The sequence below is a fragment of the Canis lupus genome, chromosome 23 (assembly GCF_011100685.1).
Source record: "Canis lupus familiaris isolate Mischka breed German Shepherd chromosome 23, alternate assembly UU_Cfam_GSD_1.0, whole genome shotgun sequence".
Lineage (NCBI taxonomy): Eukaryota > Metazoa > Chordata > Mammalia > Carnivora > Canidae > Canis > Canis lupus.
This window is the reverse complement of record NC_049244.1, coordinates 45794632-45809437: the sequence shown is the minus strand read 5'-3', so window position 1 is coordinate 45809437 and position 14806 is coordinate 45794632. Positions and strand designations below refer to the sequence as shown.

At 39.5% G+C, this 14806-nt stretch overlaps 1 long non-coding RNA gene across 1 annotated transcript; it reads right to left on the bottom strand.

Moving 5' to 3' along the window:
- Positions 1–305: 305 nt before the first annotated feature.
- On the bottom strand, positions 306–3136 carry LOC119877439. The gene is made up of 3 exons (XR_005377199.1): positions 2794–3136; positions 2501–2632; positions 306–484 (listed from the first exon to the last, which is right to left on the bottom strand). It is a non-coding gene; the product is annotated as an uncharacterized LOC119877439 (long non-coding RNA).
- Between the last annotated feature and the right edge of the window lie 11670 nt (positions 3137–14806).

Here is a 14806-nt window from a genome sequence, read left to right as displayed (position 1 = left end):
CCCAGTAATGTAAATGAGAGCTATGGGGTAAGCAGGAAGATAAATAGCAAGACTAGTTGATATTTTGTAGTCAGAGAAGGTCTCTCCAATGGGGCTGCTATACAATGGTCAAGAAGAAACCAGTAATGCAATGAGCTGGGAGGAGAGTGTTCTAGGCAGAGACAACATCCAGTTCTGGGGTGGGAATGAGTTTGCATGTTCTAGTAATAGAAGGAAGGCCACCCTAAGTGAGGTGAGGCTGGAGAAGCTGGCCAGGTAAGAGGAAGCCAGGTAAGGCAGTGCTGTGTGTGGTCATGGTAAGGAATTTGGATTTTATTCCACAGACATTTGTCCTTTTCCTTAAAGGGCTTCAATTTCCAGTCTGCGGAGTTGATCCAACCACTCGCACCTCTTCTGTGCGAGTCACCGCGCACTTCTTCTCTGTTCCATCCAGTAATGACCGCTGAGAGAGCAAGGATGAAAAGCTATGGGAATGCTCAAATACCTTTGGAGAAAATGTAAATTGTCAGCATCACTTTGGACAGCGATCTACACTCTCTAGGAAAGATGAGGATGTGTACACCCAATACATGGAAGTTTCAACCCTACACAGATACATCCCAGAGAAAAACACATTTACAAAAGAGACAAAAACAAGCTTGGGCACTGCAGCATTGTTTGTAATAGCAAAACAAATTTTCCATCGACAGAAGAACAGGTAAATCGTGGGATATTATGGACTGTTTGTGTTCCTCCAAAACGCACAGGTTGAAATCTAATCCCCAAAGTGGTGGTATCTGGAGGTGGGGTCTTTAGGAGATTATTAGGTCATAAAGACAGAGCCCTTTAGAATGGGAATAGTACCCTGATAAGAAGAACCCAGAGTCAACTCATGCTCTTTTCTCCATGTAAGGATAAAAGGAGAAATCAATCTGTAGCCAAGAGGAAGGTTTTCACCAGAACCCAAACATACCCTACACCCTGATCACAGACTTTGGGCTTCCAGAACTTTGAGAAATACATTCATGTTGTTTATAAGCTCCCAAGTCTGTGGTGTTTTGTTTCAGCAATCCAAACTAAGACGTGGAATTCCACACAGTGGAATTTCATACAACAGTGAAAATGAATGAACTAGAACTATCTGAATCAATATAAACAACCCTCCAAAACAGTCTCACTTTGAAGGAAAAAAAAAAGAGGGAAGAGGAATACCTTTAATATTATTCTATTTATATGAAGTCTTAAAACATGCAAAACCATCCCACCTATTATTTAGCTAGACACATCTATGTAGAAAAAGCATAAATAAAGGTGTGGGTGGCTCAGGTCAGGGCGTGGTCCCAGGGTTCTGGGATCAAGTCCCACAGTGGACTCCCTGCGGGGAGCCTTCTTCTCCTCTGCCTGTGTCTCTCCCTCTCCCTCTGTGTCTCTCATGAATAATAAATAAAATCAAAAAAGAGGAAAGAAAAGAAGAAGAAAGAAAGAGAAGAAGGAGAAGAAGAAAGAAGCAGAAGAACGAAGAAGAAGAAGAAGAAGAAGAAGAAGAAGAAGAAGAAAAGAAGAAGAAAGAAGAAAGAAGGAAGGGAAAGAAGAAAGAAGAAAGAGAGAAAGAAAGAAAGAAAAGAAAGAAAGAGAAAGAAAGACAGGCATAGGAATGATACATGTCAGGTTTCAGGCTGGTGCTCACCACTGGAGGCATATGTGATGGGGAGAGCTATGCAGGACCGTTGATTATCTCTCTAGCAAAGTGTTAAGTTCATGGGCTTTCATTAATTACTCTTTATATATAGTTAATATCCAAAATTAGTCTTTTTTCTTTTTTAAAAGGCTAGCCAGAAATAAGTGAACAAACATAGAAGACATTTGAAGCAATTTTTTAGGAGAAGCAACAGTTCTTTGAATCAGCAAAAGTTTTAACTGGATTCTTGAAATTAGAGCAGGGAATCAGACCATGTAAGCCAGAACTTAGAAATTTCTTCTCTCCTCATTCAAGGAATAAGTGAAATTCCTTTAATACAAATGATATTCTTGTTTTTTAACTCTACATAATTCACCAGAGATAGAGACCAGATTCAGAGCTTAACATGAACAATTTAGACATTTTCTATTCGGGGTCATTCAATTCATCGATTATCTGGAATGTACACAGGGAATATCTTTCTATCTAAAAAGATGTGCACATTTTCCCGTGTCCACACTGACTCCTTTCCCCATTGCCAAAATAGGCAGGGATACTACACACTTCCATACTTCCAAACTTTGAAATCTATTCACCGTAGCATTCAAAAGAGATGGGGCAGAGGGAATCTCATTCCTAATTCCATAAAATCAAGTGATGTTTCATGAACTCCTCTGTGGTCAATAGGTAATTTGATGGTTTTTGAATAATTCTACAAAATAAGAGCTAGAAAACCGGATAAACGAATCCTGTCATACTCATAAATTGATTCCAGTTTAAATCTCACACAAGCCTGCAAATTCCCAACAACCAGACAGACTGGAAGATGGTTAAGTGACTTACTTAGGTCTCACAGCTAACCAGGTCCTGGAAATAGAAGGTGAGCCCTGGTCTTCAGCCCTGATCCAATGTTCTTCCTTCTGGTTCCTCGCCTGGAAGCTCTTTGCCCAGAGCCAGAGCCCCGAGAACCACGTGCTAAAGTGGAAATCATCAGTTAGACAATCCAGGGGCGAGTCCCACCTCCCCACCAACTAGCTCTGTGCCGTTGGTCTAGTTACTTAACCTCCGAGAGCCTCAGTTTTCTCAGCTGAAACTGAAAAAGATAAAATTGACTTCACACAGAGGTAGTGACTTACAGGTAGGGTGTCCCGCCTGCAGCAAGCTGTGCTCAGTGAAGGCAGAGACAGAGACGCAGCAAAGCCTGTGCGTGGATCCCAGCAGCCCATTCACACAGTCCTTCCCATGCCAGGAAATGACCTCACCTCTCTCCCGAGGACCAAAAGAATTAGAAATAGATCACAGACTTAGGTTAGGTAATTTAAAAGTACTAATAGGAATGAAAGCTAATTTCAGAAGAGAATGATTATTACTATTTTAAAAAGTTATATTAAGGGCAGCCCTGGTGGCCCAACGGTTTGGTGCCGTCTTTGGCCCGGGGCCCGATCCTGGAGTCCCGGGATCGAGTCCCACATCGGGCTTCCTGCACGGGGCCTGCTTCTCCCTCTGCCTGTGCCTCTGCCTCTCATTTTCTCTCTCTGTCTGTCATGAATAAATAAAATCTTTAAAAAAAACAAAAAACAAACAAAAAAAAAAACGTGTACCAGTAAGTATTAACAATAGTGAAAGTAACTTTGTACCATACAAACACATTGGCTTCTCTGTTACCCACAGATCGCAGATAGAAAGTGCTAGATCACACATACCCCACAATTCTGTAAAAGTGCTCATTTAAGTTGCTGCCTTGCTTATTGTTTATCAATCCTAAAACAGATAAAGTTGTAGAGTATGGATCTGTTTCTGCTTCACTGAACTACAAAGACAAGGCCCAGACCAGTAACGTTCAAACTTTCCCCTTCTCATGCCCTTAAAAAAGGTTTTTAATGTATGCTCTCTCTTGCATATTTTTCATTTGAATCTATAAGGATTCATAATAAGTTTAAGTGGTTGTGAAGAATGTTATTTCTAAGGCACTGTGAATCTTGATATTTTGAAATAAAACATCGCTTTCTAAAATGAATTCAGTGGAATCTAAATGCCACCCACCTTAATGTAATAGGACACCCACCTCTATCCATTAAAAAAATATATGAACTAGCTCTTCTTTAACATACCACCAGTTTGAAGATCATTGTTCTTCCCACTTTGGTATATATTTTAAAAGTTTCACATAATAAGTAAAAACAACAACAACAAAAAAACCAAAAACCACCTCATACAACATATATGTACATATATTTTATATTAATATATGTGCATTTTTTTAGAGACACACACATACGCACAAAATCAGATGGCCTGGTTCCACCACTAGACTCTAAATTTAAATTGGTCTGGCATGTAGATGGGCCTCGGTACTTTTTTAAAGCTTCCCAGCTGATTCTACAGAGCAGCCAAGGTTGATAAAGACTAGATTAGGGCTAAAATCAGGGAGAAAACACATTTCCCTAAAAGCATCAGGATCAGCACAAACTCCTGCCTACACTGGGACTAGCCCAGTGGCAGTGGGCCTATTACTTGCGTTCTTTTCCTTTTTGCTGGAAAGAAAAATCACCACCTCTGCTCTGAAGAACTCTGGAACACAGTGGTCGTCTGGGCACTCAGGGGCAGTGAAGGGTTCTTTTTGGTAAAACATACTGCCTTATGCAGAGATCAAGCTGACAACTTCAGACTCAAAGGAAATGTGTGTGTGTTTTTGTTTGTTTGTTTCATCAACTGTTTTTAAAGAATCAATGCATCCATTTCAAGTGTAGTGCTATTCCATCATCTGCTGTATTGCAGGGCTTCGTCTGCCTCTATAAGCAATGTATCTTGTGTTTCACTGGCTGCTTTAAAGATTTTTCCCCTTTTTCCTGGTTTCCAGAAGGTAGAAAAGCAATAGAAAAAAAAAAATCAATGAAGCCAAAATTTGGTTCTTTGAAAAGATGAACAAAATTGACAAAATTTTAGCTAGAACAGCCAAAGAGAGAAGACTCAAATCACTTCAAACAGGAATAAAAGAGGATGTTTACCAAACTTATGTAAATAAAAAGGATTATAAGGGAAAATGAGGAATAGATGTATGTTGACACATCAGATAATTTAAATGAAATGGAGAAATTGCCAGGAATACACAAAATACTGAAACAGACATAAAATGAAATGGAAAATGTGACTTGGTCTGTAATAAGTAAAGAGATAAAACTGGTAATTTTTAAATTTCCACAAAGAAAAACTCCACCCCAAGGAAAAGATAGTGTCACTGGTGACTTGTGCCAAACATTCAGAGAAGAATTATTATGAATTCTTCACAAGTTGTTCCAGAAAATAGATGAGGAATAGACACATCCTAAACCATTTTATGAGGCCAGTATTAACCCGATAACAAATCAGACAAAACTAGCATAAGAACAGCAACTAAAGATCTATATTGCTTGTGAACAGATATGTAAACATTCTCAATAAATGCTACAGCATATAGAAAAGATTATACACCATGACCAAGTGAAATTTGTTCCAGAAATGTAGGGCTGGCTTAATATCTGAAAATTAGTATAACAGACAATAATACAGAGTAAAGGGGAGAAAATATGATCATTTCAATAAATGCAGAAAAAGCAGAGAACTTCCTCACCCTTACAGAGGACATCTTCTGGAAACTTCAAATCTAGCATCAGGCTTAAAGGTGAAAAACTGGGTGCTTTCCACCAAGATCAGAACAGGTAAGGATATCTGCTCTGATCTGATTATCATTGTATGAGAGGTTCTGGTCAGGGCAAGAAAAAGAAAAAGCATCCAGATCAAAAAAGAAAAAAGTAAAACTATCTCTGTTTGCAGATGGGGTGATCTTACATATAGAAAACCCAAAGTAGTCCGCACATACACACAAATATTAGGATGAATAAACAAGTTCAGCAAAGTTACAGAACATAGGATTAATGTATAAAAATAAGTTGTATTTCTCTACACGCTAGCAATGAACATTCTGAAATGAAATTAAGGAAACAGTTCCATTTATGATATCACCAAAAAATAAAATATCTAGTTACAATTTTAAGAAAAGAAGCCAAGACTCATACACCAAAATTTACAAAACATTGTTTAAAGAAATTAAAGACCTAAGTAAATGGAATGTCACCCATGTTCAGGGATCAGAAGACTTAATATTGTTAGGACAGCAATACTCACCAAATTGATACACAGATTAATATAATTTCCTTTTTTTAAAAAAGATTCTATTTATTTATTCATGAGAGACACAGAGAGAGAGGCAGAGACATAGGCAGAGGGAGAAGCAGGCTCCACACAAGGAGTCCGACTTGGGACTCAATCCCAGGACCCTAGGATTACAACCTGAGCCCAAGGCAGATGCTCAACCACTGAGCCACCCAGGCACCCTGGATTGAGATAATTTCTACCCAAATCCTGGGTTTTTTGCAGAAATTGGCACACTGATCCTAAAATTCATGTGGAAATGCCAGGGACCCAGAATATCCCAAACAATTTTAAAAAGGCAGAATAAAGTTGGAAGATTCATACATCCCTATTTTAAAACTTACTACAGGGGCACTTGGGTGGCTCAGTCAGTTAAGTGTCCAACTCTTGATTTCTGCTCCGGTCATGATCTCAGAGTGGAGAGATCAAGCCCCCCCTAAGAGCCCTGCAACAGGCTCCATGCTCAGCAGGGAGTCTGCTGGAGATTCTTTCTCCCTCTACCCCTCCCCTCGCTCTTGCATAAATAAGTAAATAAGTAAATCTTAAAAAAAAAAAAAACTTACTACAAAACTACAGTGATCAAGATAGTGTCATCCTGGCATAAGGCTAGACATATGGATCAATGGAATAGAATTGAGAATCCATATATAAATCCTCACATCTATACTCAATTGATTTTTGAGAAGGTGACAGCACAATTCAACAAGGAAACAATAGTCTTTTCAACAAATGGTCTTGGATGACTGGATACTCACATGCAAAAGACAAAATTGAGCCCCCCTCCTCCTACCATATATAAAAATTAATGCAAAATGAATCAGAGACCTAACTGTAAGAACTAAAACTATAAAACCATTAAAAGAAAACATAAGCATAAATCTCAATGACCTTGAATTAGGCAATGGTTTTTCAGATATGATACCAAAAGAAAAAGTGACACCAACTCATCAATATTAAAATTTGTATGCTTCAAAAGACACAGGAAAGTAAAAAGACAACCTGCAGAATGGGAGAAAATATCTGCAAATCATATATGTAACAAAAATCTAGTGTGTAGAATATATAAAGAACTCTTACAACTCATAAATAAGACAAATAACCCAATTAAAAATGGGCAAAAGGCCTGAATAGACATTTCTCCAAGGAAGATATACAAAAGGCCAAGAACTACCTGAAAAGACCCATATCATTTACTCTCAAGAAAGAAAGAAAAAAAAAAAAAACCGCAAATAAAGCCCACAATGAAATACATCATAACCACAAGGATGGCTATAATAAGAAAATGAGATGAGAGAACAAGGGTTGGCAAGGAGGTAGAGAAATTGGAATACTCACACAATGACGCTGGGAATGTAAAATAGTACAGCGTCTTTGGAAAACAGTGTGGCAGTTCCTCGAAATACTAAACCTAAAGCTTCCAAATGGCCTGGTAACTCCACTCCTAAAGAAGCACCCAAATGTCCGTCAACTGATGCAACAGAATGTGGTATATCCATACAAGGGGATATTATTCAGCAATACAAAGAAATGAAGTACTGACCACATGCTAAAACATGGATGAACCTTGAAAATATTAGGCTAAATGAAACTAGTCCCACAAGACCACATATTATAGGACTTCATTTATATGAATTGTCCAAGATTAGCATATCTATAGAGACAGAACACGGATTAGTGGTTGCCTCGGGCTAGAAGATGCTAGAAAAGGCAGAAGATGGCCAACTTGCATAGGCTTTTTGGTTGAGGAATGAAAATACTCTAAAACTGACTGTGATTGCAGGGGTTTGTTTTAGGGAGGGCAAAAAATGATCCAAAATTAGGTTGAAGTTGATAGTTGCACAAGCCTGTAAATACACCACAAATCATATATTTATTTGTTTTAAAGATTTATTTATTTATTCATGAGAGACACAGACTGAGATAGAGAGGCAGAGACACAGGCAGAGGGAGAAGCAGGCTCCCTGCAGGGAACCTGATGCAGAACTTGATCCTGGACCCCAGGATCATGACCTGAGCCCACAACCTGAGCCGAAGGCAGGCGCCCAACCGCTGAGCTACCCAGGTGTCCCAAATCGTATAGTTTAAATGAGTGAATTGTATGGCAGGTTGAATTATATTTCGATAAAACTTAAAATTTTGGGAGGAACATTTTTCACCACTATTCAATTTTTTTCTTCCCCCTACCTGAGATCCTAGTTACTCAAAAATTAGGTCTCATAATATTGTCCCACAGGTCACTGATGCTGTTAATTTTTTCACTCTTTGGTCTCTTCCTTCAGTTTAGTTCCTTTTGCCATGTTTTCAAGTTCACCAATCTTTCCATCAGTGTTTAATCTTCTTTTAAGCTCCTCCAGTGAATTACTCATGCAAGATATTGCATTGTCTCACTACTAGAAATTCCATTTGTTTTTTTTTTAGACCTTCAACTTCTCTCATTATTGTATTCGTTTTTAAATATTTGAACATATGTATAAAGACTATTAAAATCTTTGCTAATTCCATCATTTTAGTCCTTTCTGAGTGGTTACTATTTATTGGTTTTTCAACTGGCTATGACCCACATTTTTCCTGCTTCTTTTCTCGTGCAGTAATTTCTTACTAAATCAACATTGCAAGCTCTATATTGGGGAGTGTTAAATTTTGTTGTTTCTTTACTGGGGGTTAAGAGTGTTTTGTGAGGCAGTTAGGTTAATGTTAAGCCTTTTAAGGTTTATTAAGCTCATAGGTGCGAGCTGAGGGCAGTCTTTACTCTGGGCTAGTTTGGCCCTCTTGCCAAGGTGTGACCCTTCTGGGGTCTTGACTGAATGCCCTATTAAGTCCATTCTGGCAGCTCAAAACATGAATGTTTCCCAGTCCTTTTGAGCTCTAGTAATTGTTCAGCCTACAACTCCCTGTTCTTTTTGCAACCTTCTGGGGTTTCAGCAACACTCAAGGGAGCTCCTACAGAGACTTCTGGGGGTCTTTCTTCACATAGCTCTGATCTCTGTGGTTTCTACCCTAAAATTCTAGCCACCTCCTTGAACTCCAATCTGCATGCCCTGCTTGGTAAAATGACACGCTCTGCCTGAGATCTCTGCACCTTGGTCTGGGAAGCGTCCCTGTTATGGACTGAACTGTGTTCCCTCCAATATGTTGAAGCCCTAACCCTCAATGTGACTGTATTTAGAGATGGGCCCTTTAGTAAGGTAACTAAATGAGCTCAGAAGAATGGGGCCCTAATCCCATAGGTAGGACTGGGGTCCTTATAAGAAGAGACACCAGGGTTCTTTCTCTCTCCGCGTGGGCACAGAAAAAAAGTCACGTTGAGGACACAGTAAGAAGACAGTCATCCACAGGCCAGAAAGGCCTCCCTAGTAACCAACCCTGATCTCACCCTGGTTTTGGACTTCTGGTTTTCAGAACTATGAAAACATAAACTTCAGTTGTTTAATCCACCCAGTCTATGGTATTTTGTTAAAGCAGCCCGAGCCAATACAGCCTCCAAGAGAAAGCCTGGACCACTGTATGCAGTTCCTTGTTATATTCCTCTTAGGGATCAAAGTCCTGCACTATCTGCTGTCCAATTTCTGAAAACAGTCACTTCACATATTTCATCTACTTCTAGTTTATTCAGGAAGGCTAGTTCAGTCCCAGTTAACCCATCATGGCCAGAAACATGAGTCCCTTTGCAACACGTTTTATTATCTTTTAACTAAATGATTTTCAAAAATCACCGAGAAGAGGAAAAGATGGAGAGTTACAACCCCACCATGAGGGACACTTAAGATGTCTTGTTACCACTTGCTATTCTCCATGGAAAAAAAAAAAAAAAAAAGTACATTATGCCCTCTTGATTGGGGTGGGAGTGAGGATCCTATATATATGAGGCAGCCCAGCACAGTTCTAGCAAGATTTCAGATTTCAGCAAAGTAACACTTCCAGTCCTATTCACACTTGTACTGACATGGGAGTTCTCATTCAGTCCGAGAGGGTATCAGTTTACTTTCCATCAATTTTCCTTGGAATTAATAAAAAAAATAATTTACTCCAAGTGAATGTTTAGGCTCAGTGTCCTTCTTGAAATCAGTACTCACAGGACATGTACTGTCCCTGGAGATTAAAGCCAAGATTATATCCTGGGCTGAGCCACAAAGGGCAAGGAGGACTTCTCAGAAAAACAAGAAAGAACAATCACACTAAACCACTGGCACTTTAATTACAGTGGATTTCATACTCTCAGAGCAAGAAGGGAAGCTCCTTAGCCAAAGAGCAGAAAATAGACACCAAGAGGAATGTAAATGATATCCAAGGGTTAAAGGTTAGATTGTAAACACGAAACTTTAGATTTAAGGAGGATTCTGAGGGAGTCTAGCCTCAGCAGGACACTGAACCCTAAAGTAAAAGAAAACTCTGGAATACAAAGGGACTGTGACCACAAAAGCTGAGTGATTTTTTAATTGAATAAATTACTGTATATATTTCCAAGGTCAAAGATGTCTAATGAGATACTAGGAGAATGCCAGAATGTTTTTGCTAGAGCCTCTGGATAGTTCTTTTCCTCCTGCTGCCTCCCCTCCATTCCCACCGCCGTACCCGCACTACAGACAGAATCACTTCTTAAAACCCAGAGCTCATCTTACTGCACATCTGCACAAAAACCTTCCGTGGCTATCATCCATAGCAGTCCAGTTCCCAGCTCTCAATGTCCTCAATCCTCTTCCCCTATCTTTTCCCATCTTTCCAGCCTACTTCCCACCATCTCGCCATCCGCCTACCCGTGCTCCAGCCCTTTCCCCTACAGGAATTACCACAGGACCCTGTGCCGCCTTATCTCTAAAATGCTTTCCCTTCTGTGCCTTTCCCCTCACACCCAGTTATTGAAAGTTCTATCTGCAAGGGATTAAATCCAATGCCCCATCCCTTTCTGTTCCCATAGTCATCTTATGAAGCTTCTTTTTCCAGGATTTCACGTTTTGCCGTGTTTGATGTTTTTGTGTGGTTGTCCGTTCTGCTGTTAAGCTCCTTGAATGCAGAAATTGTGTTATACATCTTCACAACTGTTACCTTCCACGTTACCAAACACCTAGGAACCCCTCCAAAAAGAGCTCTTAAAAAACTATAAACGGAAATATAATTCTGAAGGAGGGAATTTCCAAGAATAGGGTTGACTTACAAGTGTGGATTTGCTTGGCTTTCAGTGTAGATTCCAAAGCTAGTTTCCCCTACCGCCCCCTCAGTGAGCCTAAGGAAAGGTAGAAGCCCAGAAGATTAAAATACGGAATATTTCGTTAGGAAACATTTCTGAACTCCAGGAGTCCGGAATGTTATCTTACCATCCAATTCATTAATAAAAAGCTGCGGGGGCGGGGGGGGGGGCAGTGGGACTCTACACCAAAGTTCGTCTCTCCCCCCCCCCTTTAGTTATAGATTTCAAAGCTGCTTCTAACTAATTACAGCTTCACTTGCCCACACGTTCGAAGGAATCAGGAACTTCTCTAGAAAGCAGTTCTTTCTGTTCCCCTTCCGTCCTCTGAGGTGGCCCATTACCACCTCATTTTCCCGTATTCAAAGGAAAATGATTGAACAAGAGCCATTTCTCTTTGTTGTTGCTCATTACATTTGACAGTCGTTTTCCCACGAAAATATTGGTCACCTTCAATTTAGCCTTTATTTCATTATTGGAATGAAAGGCTTCCTCTGTTAAGGTAATTTTAAACATAAACAGAGAAAAACCTTTCAAAGAGACGAAAGAGATGCTCTGAAAGCACACTAGGGCCCTCCTCTGATAGCAAATTCCTTTCGGGCTGGGCTCCAAGAGAAGGGCTGCCCTTTCCCAACCCAGGGGGCAGATCTGGCTAAAGCATCTTCCCTCCCAGGTCCCAGCTGGAGGCTGTTGTGAGGCTCCAATCCAAGGCCTCCAAGAGGCCAAGGCATGTGTCCCCTGACTGCTCTTCTGCTTTCCCAGCACCCTCCAACTCTCCTAACCTTAACCCAGAGTTCTCACCACCAGCCGTATAGACATTTTAGACCAGATTATTCGTTGTGCTGAGTTGTCTTGGACATTGTAGACTATTTTGCAGCATCTCAGGCTCTACTCATAGCTGCCAGGAGCAACGCACCCCTGCCTTGGTCATGACAACCAAAAGTACCTCATCACCAATATCCTCTAGAGGGTAAAACTCCCATGAGAACCTCCACCTTAACAAAACCCATTCACTCATCCATAGGCAGCACTTATTTTTGCCTTCCTCAAGACTTTCAGGGCCAATGTTTTCAGCATGTTTGTCATTACTTTACTCTGTACAGTATTTAAATAAGCTTTTTGGCATTATAACTCTCTTTATGCAACATTTTAGAACTCCTAGTTGTGCTTCTCATATGATCTTTCCACACACATCTTCTGGGTTTCCTGGAACACATTCCTTTGGTTACTATAGTAATTCTTAAGCATAGTGTTCTACTGCAGATTACACAGAAAGTTCCTATAAGCTTACAGGAAAAGAATCTATAATGTAGATCACTTTGTCTCCTAGGATATGTACACACAAGCACACTCCCCCCATACTCAAAGAGAGTAAGATGCAACGGAACAGAAGTTATAGTCTCAGGAGAAACACAATTTTTTGAGAATGGATTTGCTTGAAGCTTTAGGAAGTTATTAATAAAAATTTTTATGTAATTTATGCAATGTGATAAAAATTATGTAAAATTGTTATGTAATTTTTATGTAATAAAAATTATGTAAAATTTTAATGTAATTTTTATGTAAAACCAATACTTCATGACCAATTTGAAGTGAAATGAGTTTTTTGGTATGGATTTTAAATACGTCAACAAAATTGTTTTGCAATGCATCACATGGAGCCACAGCCCTAGGCAGGCCTGTGCTTCAGAAGAAACATTGAGAAACACTAGTGATGAAGAATCTTCATTGAATTAAAAATTCAAGAACTTAGCAAGAACATATGACCAAAATTCCAGCTCAGAAGCAGGTGTGTTTTTAAACTCATGGATGAGGCAACTTCCTTGCCTAGGACATGTACACAGAAATCTCTCCCATATGCTTTGCAATTTTCACATAAGCAATGAAGAGGATAAGTGGTTAAGAAAACTGCAATTCACAAATCCAATTTTAGGGAAGGGTCCTTCCAGATGAGGAAACACGCTGAGTCAATCTGGAGCTTGCATTTACTTGTGTAAGGGTAAGAATTTGTCATGTAAACTTGCCTTCTCTCCTATTGTCTCCTGCACTCCCTCGCTTTTAGTTTGATTTGGAAAATTCCAGTCCATCTTAGCTAAAGTAAAAGTAAATAAACAGGGGATCCCTGGGTGGCTCAGCGGTTTAGTGCCTTAGGCCCAAGGCATGATCCTGGAGACCCGGGATCAAGTCCCGCGTCAGGCTCCCAGCATGGAGCCTGCTTCTCCCTCCTCCTGTGTCTCTGTCTCTCTCTTTCTCTAGGTCTATCATAAATAAATAAATCTTTAAAAAAGAAAAAAAGTAAATGAACAGTTGTCAAGTGAAACTGAGATTACATCTTTAAGTCTGCTTTGTTTTTTAAGTCTTCCCACTTGGGGTCTTTTCTAATGAGGCCTCTTTGCTGTTAACTGCTCTTTCCCCAACCCTCACCAAGGATGTAGTTTTAACAAAACGACATGTTTTTGACAAAACTATAGAACCACAGCAAGATACTTAACCTCTCTTGCCCCTTCTTTCAAGTATTGAAGTAGATCTCAAAATTTTTCACAACACCAAATTCCTATATATCTATATATTATAGAATTTTACTAGGACAATCACATTAATAGGTAACCTATTTTGTTTAAACATGTATTTTAATACCTTAAGAGTGTCTCATCTCTAGATTCCATGGGCTCTTAAGAGATGAAACCCAGATCTTCTAATACTTAACAAAAAAAGTTTTGGGGAAAATGTCATCAGCACGCTTACCTGCAAACAGATGTGTTCTTAGCAACTCAACAGTAACAATAAACGAAGAGCAGTAATTGTTTTTTTTTTTTTTTTCTCTCTCTAGGGAGAGTTGCTAGTACACAAAGTAAATGAGCATAGGCAGTGGCCCAAGGGAATTTGGGAATCTGCTAGCCAGGTTCTGATACCTGTATTAACCAGGCCAAGCAATCCAAAGCTGACTCTATCCATTCCAGATTGATTCCCAAATAGTTAAGCACTTAATCTGAGATTATAACCAACCACAAAGCCATAAGGTTGTCTTAAATAATTATAATCCTAAATAGGAAGGAGACTGGGTGGAGGGAGTAAAGTCACTAATTAGAGGAAAGGAAGGGTTAACAGAACACAGTATTTTTAGAGTGGCTATCGAGTGAGAAATAAGATTCAAAGATAGGAATGTGACCCAATTTGCACCAGTGTAGTTTTCTGAGACTTTATCCATGCTCTCATTACTCCCCCATCCTCCCCAGCCCCAAGCACTCTTTTCCCATTTTGAGGAAGGCTCATGGAGAAGTGAGACCAACTTAGATGGAGAATTCCGATAATCATATTTGAATCCCCGAGGACAACTCTACACTGGATTTTTCAGTTACATGAACTACTAAGTCCTTTGCTTTGGTGGGGGACGGGGCTGAATTAAGTCAGATTGGGTTACCCTAGCAATTTTATGGGTTCTATTATGGTTACCACAACAAAAACTAAAAGTATGCATTTTCTCTACTCAGAATTATAAGCATTTAAATAGATTTACGTAAAAATCAAGTCAGATGTCACTATTAAATATAAGAATACAGGCATGTTGCCTGTTTTGCTCTGGGAAAATCTGGTACTTAAAATCGATTTTATATCTAAAGATTTGACATTACCTTTAAAACATCCAACTAGAAAGTCTCAAAACATGAACTCAACAAACGATAAAAAACAAATTGGCCACATTGGTAAAACAGATTACTTGGGACAATGAAGTCCTCCGAAGTTTTTCTAGAAACAACCTCCCTCTCCTCTCATTC